The sequence below is a fragment of the Rhipicephalus microplus genome, chromosome X (assembly GCF_043290135.1).
Source record: "Rhipicephalus microplus isolate Deutch F79 chromosome X, USDA_Rmic, whole genome shotgun sequence".
NCBI lineage: Eukaryota > Metazoa > Arthropoda > Arachnida > Ixodida > Ixodidae > Rhipicephalus > Rhipicephalus microplus.
The window spans coordinates 407,677,988-407,686,391 of NC_134710.1; the positions used below are offsets into that span (position 1 = coordinate 407,677,988).

General features: G+C 44.7%; 3 non-coding genes across 3 annotated transcripts; all 3 read right to left on the bottom strand.

The window, feature by feature from the left end:
- Positions 1–538: 538 nt before the first annotated feature.
- On the bottom strand, positions 539–611 carry TRNAA-UGC (transfer RNA alanine (anticodon UGC)). The gene has a single exon. It is a non-coding gene; the product is annotated as a tRNA-Ala (tRNA).
- Positions 612–6,623: 6,012 nt separating this feature from the next.
- On the bottom strand, positions 6,624–6,696 carry TRNAA-UGC (transfer RNA alanine (anticodon UGC)). The gene has a single exon. It is a non-coding gene; the product is annotated as a tRNA-Ala (tRNA).
- A 713-nt stretch (positions 6,697–7,409) lies between these two features.
- On the bottom strand, positions 7,410–7,482 carry TRNAA-UGC (transfer RNA alanine (anticodon UGC)). The gene has a single exon. It is a non-coding gene; the product is annotated as a tRNA-Ala (tRNA).
- Between the last annotated feature and the right edge of the window lie 922 nt (positions 7,483–8,404).

Consider the following 8,404-nt stretch of genomic DNA (forward strand, 5'->3'; position numbering starts at 1 on the left):
AATATAAAAATAAAAAATGGAGGTGCCAGGTATCGATCCCAGGACATCTCGCACGCAAAGCGAGCACTCTACCCACTGAGCTAAACCTCCACTGGATGCCCATGGCATGTGCTGAAAACTACACCAGTAATACGTACCACAGCTGACTGAAAAGTAACGACGAAGATGGTATCGTACAGTGGCTCCTTTTTGACAGCGCTTCTCAGTTACGCGTTTTCTTCTACTATAAAATATACGAAGGAAGACTAGTAACCATTCACAAAAAAATAAAAAATGAAGGTGCCGGGTGTCGATCCCAGGATCTCTCACACGGAAAGCGAGTGCTCTACCCCCTGAGCTACACCCCCCTCTGCGCCCATGGCATATGCTGAAAACTAAACAAGTAATTATGTACCGCAGCTGACAAAAAAGTAAGGACGTAGATGTTATCGCCGAGCGGCTCCTTTCTGACAGCGCTTCTTAGTTACGCGTTTTCTTCTATTCTAAACTATACAAAGGGAGACTAGTAACCATTCTTAGGTAAAATAAAAAATAAAAATGGAGGTGCCGGGTATCGATCCCAAGACCTCTCGCACGCAAAGCCAGTGCTCTACCCACTGAGCTACACCCCCGCTGGGTGCCTATGGCATATGCTGAAAACTACATCAGTAATTACGTACCACAGCTGACCGAAAAGTAAGGACGAATATTGTATCGCAGAGCAGCTCCTTTCTGACAGCGCTTCTCAGTTACGCGTTTTCTTCTATTATAAAATATACGAAGGAAGACTAGTAACCATTCGTAAGTAAAATGAAAAAATAAATTTGGAGGTGCCGGGTATCGACCCCAGGACCTCTCGCAAGCGCAGCGAGTGCTCTACTCACTGAGCTACACCCCAGATGGGTGCTCAAGGCATATGCTGAAAACTACACCAGTAATTACGTACGACAGCTGACTGAAACGTAAGGACGAAGATGGTATCGCAGAGCGGCTCCTTTCTGAGAGAGCTTCTCAGTTACGCGTTTTCTTCTATTCTAAGCTATGCGAAGGGAAACTAGTCACAATTCGTAAAAAAATAAAAAAATGGAGGTGCCAGCTATTGATCTCTGGACCTCTCGCACAAAAAGCGTGAGCTCTACCTACTGAGCTACACCCCCCTTTTTTTTTTTTTTTTTTTTTCTTTATTGCCGGCTTACTGAGCTACACCCCCGCTGGCTTCCCGTGGCATATGCTGAAAACCATACCAGTATTTATGTACCACAGCTGATTGAAAAGTAAAGACAAAGACGGTATCGCAGAGCGGCTCCTTCCTGACAGCGCTTCTCAGTCACGCGTTTTCTTCTATTCTAACCTATGCGAAGGGAAACTAGTAACAATTCGTAAAAAATTGAAAAATTGAGGTGCCGGCTGTCGATCCCAGGACCTCTCGTACGCTAAGCGAGCGCTCAACCCACTGAGCTACACCCCCGCTGGCTTCTCTTGGCATATGCTGAAAACTACACCAGTAACTACGTACTGCAGCTGACCGAAAAGTAAGGACGAAGAGGGTATCTTAGAGCGGCTTCTTTCTGACAGCGCTTCTCAGTTACGCGTTTTCTTCTAATACAAACTATACGAAGGAAGACTAGCAAACATTCGTAAGTAAAATTTAAAAAAATGGAGGTGCCGGGTATCGATCCCAGGACCTCTCGCACGCAAAGTGAGTGCTCTACCCACAGAGGTACACCAGCGCAGGGTGCCCATGGCATATGCAGAAAACTACACCAGTAATTAAATTCCACAGCTAACTGAAAAGTAATGACCAAGAGGGTATCGCGGAGTGGCTCCTTTCTGACAGCCATTCTAAGTTATGCATTTTCTTCTATTCATAACTATACGAAGGGAGACTAGTGACCATTCGTAAGTAAAATATAAAAATAAAAAAAGGAGGTGCCAGGTATCGATCCCAGGAACTCTCGCACGCAAAGCGAGCACTCTACCCACTCATCTAAACCCCCACTGGGTGCCCTTGGCATATGCTGAAAACTACACAAGTAATACGTACCACAGCTGACTGAAAAGTAACGACGAAGATGGTATCGTACAGCGGCTCCTTTTTGACAGCGCTTCTCAGTTACGCGTTTTCTTCTACTATAAAATATACGAAGGTAGACTAGTAACTATTCACAAAAAAATAAAAAAATGGAGGTGCCGGGTGTCGATCCCAGGATCTCTCACACGCAAAGCGAGTGCTCTACCCCCTGAGCTACACCCCCGCTCTGGGCCCATGGCATATGCTAAAAACTAAACAAGTAATTACGTACCGCAGCTGACAAAAAGTAAGGACGTCGATGTTATCGCGGAGCGGCTCTTTTCTGACAGCGTTTCTTAGTTACGCGTTTTCTTCTATTCTAAACTATACGAAGGGAGACTAGTAACCATTCTTAAGTAAAATGAAAAAATAAAAAATGGAGGTGCCGGGTATTGATCCCAGGACCTCTCGCACGCAAATCAAGCGCTTTACCCACTGAGCTACACCCCGATGGGTGCTCATGGCATTAGCTGAGAACTACACCAGTAATGACGTACCACAGCTGACTGAAAAGTAAGGACGAAGATGGTATCGCAGAGCGGCTTCTTTCTGACAGCGCTGCTCAGTTACGCGTTTTCTTCTATTCTTAACTGTATGAAGGGAGACTTGTGACAACCCGTAAGTAAAGTAAAAAAATAAAAAACTGGAGGTTCCCTGTATCGATAACAGGACCTCTCGCACGCAAAGCGAGCACTCTACTCACTGAGCTACACCCCCACTCGGTGCCCATGGCATATGCAGAAAACTACACCAGTAATACGTACCACAGCTGATTGAAAAGTAAGGACGAAGATGGTATCGCAAAGCGGCTCCTTTCTGACATCCCTTCTCAGTTATGCGTTTTCTTTTATTCTAAACTATAAAAAGGGAGAATAGTAACCATTCGTAAGTAAAAAAAAAGAAAAATTGCAGGTGCCGGGTATGGACCTCAGGATCTCTCACACACAAAGCGAGTGCTCTACCCACCGAGCTACACCCCCGCTAGCTTCCCATGGCATATGATGAAAACTATACCAGTAATTATGTACCACAGCTGATTGAAAAGTAATGACGAAGATGGTATCGTTCAGCGGCTCCTTTTTGACAGCACTTCTCAGTTACGCATTTCCTTCTACTATAAAATATACGAAGGTAGACTAGTAACCATTCACAAAAAAATAAAAAAATGGAGGTGCCGGGTGTCGATCCCAGGATCTCTCACACGCAAAGCGAGTGCTCTACCCATTGTGCTACACCCCCGCTCTGGGCCCATGGCATATGCTGAAAACTAAACAAGTAATTACGTACCGCAGCTGACAAAAAAGTAAGGACGTCGATGTTATCGCGGAGCGGCTCCTTTCTGACAGCGCTTCTTAGTTACGCGTTTTCTCCTATTCTAAACTATACGAAGGGAGACTAGTAACCATTCTTAAGTAAAATGAAAAAATAAAAACTAGAGGTTCCCTGTATCGATCACAGGACCTCTCGCACGCAAAGCGAGCACTCTACTCACTGAGCTACACGCCCACTCGGTGCCCATGGCATATGCAGAAAACTACACCAGTAATACTTACCACAGCTGATTGAAAAGTAAGGACGAAGATGGTATCGCAAAGCGGCTCCTTTCTGACATCCCTTCTAAGTTACGCGTTTTCTTTTATTCTAAACTATAAAAAGGGAGAATAGTAACCATTCGTAAGTAAAAAAAAGAAAAATTGCAGGTGCCGGGTATCGACCTCAGGACCTCTCACACACAAAGCGCGTGCTCTACTCAGTGAGCTACACCCCCGCTGGCTTCCCATGGCATATGCTGAAAACTATACCAGTAATTATGTACCACAGCTAATTGAAAAGTAAGGACAAAGATGGTATCGAGGAGCGCCTCCTTTCTGGCAGCGCTTCTCAGTTACGTGTTTTTTTATTATAAAATATACGAAGGGAGACTAGTAACCATTCGCAAAAAATTTTAAAAATGAAGGTGCCGGGTATCGATCACAGGACCTCTCACACGCGGAGCGAGTGCTTTACCCACTGAGCTACACCCCGTTCTGGGCCCATGGGATATGCTGAAAACTACACCAGTACTTACGTACGACATCTGACTGAAATGTAAGGACGAAGATGGTATCGCAGAGTGGCTTCTTTCTGATAGCACTGCTCAGTTACGCGTTTTCTTCTATTCTAAACTATACGAAGCGAGACTTGTAACCATTCGTAAGTAAAATGCAAAAATAAAATTGGAGGGGCCTGATATCGATCCCAAGACCTCTCGCAAGCAAACGCAGTGCTCTACCCACTGAGCTACACACCCGTTGGGTGCCCACGGCATATGCTGAAAACTACACCAGTAATTACGTACCACAGCTGACCGAAGAGTAAGGACAAATATTGTATCGCAGAGCAGCTCCTTTCTGACAGCGCTTCTCAGTTACGCGTTTTCTTTTATTATAAAATATACGAAGGAAGACTAGTAACCATTCGTAAGTAAAATGAAAAAATAAAAATGGAGGTGCCGTGTATCGATCCCAGGACCTCTGGCACGGGCAGCGAGTGCTCTGCTCACTGAGATACACCCCAGATGAGTGCTCATGGAGTATGCTGAAAACTACACCAGTAATTACGTACCACAGCTGACTGAAAAGTAAGGACGAAGATGAAATCGCAGAGCGGCTACTTTCTGAGAGCACTTTTCAGTTACGCGTTTTCTTCTATTCTAAGCTATGCGAAGGGAAACTAGTTACAATTCGAAAAAAAATTAAAAATGGAGGTGCCGGGTATCGATCCCAGGACCTCTCACACGCAAAGCGAAGCCTCTACCCACAGAGGTACACCAGCGCAGGGTGCCCATGGCATATGCAGAAAACTACACTAGTAATACGTACCACAGCTGATTGAAAAGTAAGGACGAGGATGGTATCGCAAAGCGGCTCCTTTCTGACATCCCTTCTCAGTTACGCGTTTTCTTTTATTCTTAACTATAAGAAGGGAGAATAGTAACCATTCGTAAGTAAAAAAAAAATAAAAATTGCAGGTGCCGGGTATCGATCCCAGTACCTCTCACACGCAAGGCGAGTGCTCCACCCACTGAGCTACACCCCCGCTGGCTTCCCATGGCATATGCTGAAAACTATACCAGTAATTATGTACCACAGCTGATTGAAAAGTAATGACCAAAAGAGTATCGCGGAGTGGCTCCTTTCTGACAGCCCTTCTAAGTTAAGCATTTTCTCCTATTCATAACTATACGAAGGGAGACTAGTGAACATTCGTAAGTAAAATGAAAAAATAAATTTGGAGGTGCCGGGTATCAACCCCAGGACCTCTCGCACGCGCAGCGAGTGCTCTACTCACTGAGCTACACCCCAGATGGGTGCTCATAGCATATGCTGAAAACTACACCAGTAATTACGTACCACAGCTGACTGAAACGTAAGGAATAAGATGGTATCGCAGAGCGGCTCCTTTCTGAGAGAGCTTCTCAGTTACGCGTTTTCTTCTATTCTAAGCTATGCGAAGGGAAACTAGTCAAAATTCGTAAAAAAATAAAAAAATGGAGGTGCCAGGTATTGATCTCTGGACCTTTCGCACAAAAAGCGTGAGCTCTACCCACTGAGCTACACCCCCGCTGGCTTCCCATGGCATATGCTGAAAACCATACCAGTATTTATGTACCACAGCTGATTGAAAAGTAAGGACAAAGACGGTATCGCAGAGCGGCTTCTTTCTGACAGCGCTTCTCAGTTACGGGTTTTCTTCTAATATAAACCATACGAATGGAGACTAGTAAACATTTGTTAGTAAAATTAAAAATTAGAGGTGCCGGATATCGATCCCAGGACCTCTCGCACACAAAGCGAGTGCTCTACCTACTGAGCTACAGCCCCGATGAATGCGCAATGCATATTCTGAAAGCTACACCAGTAATTATGTACCCCAGATGATTGAAAAGTAAGGACGAAGATGGTATCGTAGAGCGGCTCTTTTCTGACAGCGCTTCTTAGTTTCGCGTTTTCTTCTATTATATACTATACGAAGGGAGACTAGCAAACATTCGTAAGTAAAATTAAAAAAATGGAGGTGCCGGGTATCGATCCCAGGACCTCTCGCACGCAAAGCGAGTGATCTACCCACTGAGCTACACCACGATGGTGCCCATGACATATGCTGAAAACTACACCAGTAATACGTACCACAGCTGACTGAAAAGTAACGACGAAGATGGTATCGTTCAGCGGCTCCTTTTTGACAGCGTTTTCAGTTACGCGTTTTCTTCTACTATAAAATATACGAAGGGAGACTAGTAACAATTCACAAAAAAATAAAAACATGGAGGTGCCGGGTGTCCATCCCAGGATCTCTCACACGCAAAGCGAGTGCTCTACCCCCTGAGCTACACCCCCACTCGGGGACTAAGGCGTATGCTGAAAACTAAACAAGTAATTACTTACCGCAGCTGACAAAATAGTAAGGACGTAGATGTTATCGCAGAGCGGCTCCTTTCTGACAGCGCTTCTTAGTTACGCGTTTTCTTCTATTCTAAACTATACGAAGGGAGACTTGTAATCATTCTTAAATAAAATGAAAAAATAAAAATTGGAGGTGCCGGGTATCGATCCCAGGACCTCTCGCACGCAAAGCGAGCGCTCTACCCTCTGAGCTACTCCCCCGATGGGTGCTCATGGAATAAGCTGAGAACTACACCAGTAATTACGTACCAAAGCTGACTGAAAAGTAAGGACGAAGATGGAATCGCAGAGCGGCTTCTTTCTGACAGCACTGCTCAGTTACGCGTTTTCTTCTATTCTTAACTATATGAAGGGAGACTTGTAACAACTCGTAAGTAAAGTAAAAAAATATAAATTGGAGGTTCCCTGTGTCAATCCCAGGATCTCTCGCACGCAAAGTGAGCACTCTACTCACTGAGCTACACCCCCACTCGGTGCCCACGGCATACGCAGAAAACTACACCAGTAATACGTACCACAGCTGATTGAAAAGTAAAGACGAAGATGGTATTGCAAAGCGGCTCCTTTCTGACATCCCTTCTCAGTTACGCGTTTTCTTTTATTCTAAGCTATAAGAAGGGAGAATAGTAACCATTCGTAAGTAAAAAAAATAAAAATTACAGGTGCCGGGTATCGATTCCAGGACCTCTCACACGCAAACCGAGGGCTCTACTCACTGAGCTACACCCCCGCTGGATTTCCATGGCATATGCTGAAAACTATACCAGTAATTATGTACCACAGCTGATTGAAAAGTAAGGACAAATATGGTATCGCAGAGCGGCTCCTTTCTGGCAGCGCTTCTCAGTTACGTGTTTTTCTATTATAAAATATACGAAGGGAGACTAGTAACCATTCGCAAAGAATTTTAAAAACGGAGGTGCTGGGTTTCGATCCCAGGACCTCTCACACGCAAAGCGAGTGCTTTACCCACTGAGCTACACCCCCGCTCTGGGCCCATGGGATATGCTGAAAACTACACGAGTAATTACGTACCCCAGCTGACTGAAATGTAAGGGCGAAGATGGTATCGCAGAGTGGCTTCTTTCTGATAGCGCTGCTCAGTTACGCGTTTTCTTCTATTCTAAATTATACGAAGCGAGACTTGTAACCAGTCGTAATTAAAATGCAAAAATAAAAATTGGAGGGGCCTGATATCGATCCCAAGACCTCTCGCAAGCAAAGGGAGTGCTCTACCCACTGAGCTACACCCCCGCTGGGTGCCCATGGCATATGCTGAAAACTACACCAGTAATTACGTACCACAGCTGACCGTAAAGTAAGGACGAATATTGTATTGCAGAGCAGCTCCTTTCTGACATCGCTTCTCAGTTACGCGTTTTCTTCTATTATAAAATATACGAAGGAAGCCTGGTAACCATTCGTAAGTAAAATAAAAAAAATAAAAATGGAGGTGCCGGGTATCGATCCCAGGACCTCTCACACGCAAAGCGAGCTGCTGCGCTAAATGCTTCACTAATGCTTCCCTGTCCTTACAAAATACAGCGATATCGTGCGCATATGGCAAGACTTTGACCTCAGTTGTCATTAACTGAAAGCCACGTATTCTGTCATTGCTACCATGTAAAAACAAAACGGCTCCAAATACAAGGCAAATAACAATCGGGAAATCAGACCCGGGGCATGTGATGAAAACTACATCAGTGATTACGTACCATAGCTGACTGAAAAGTAAGGACGAAGATGGTATCACAGACCAGCTCTTTTCTGACAGCGGTTCTCAGTTACGCGTTTTATTTTATTCTAAACTATGCGAAGGGACTATTAACCATTCGTAAATAAAATAAAAAAATGGTGGTGGTGGGTATCGATCCCAGGAATTATCACACGCAAAGTGAAAGCTCTACCC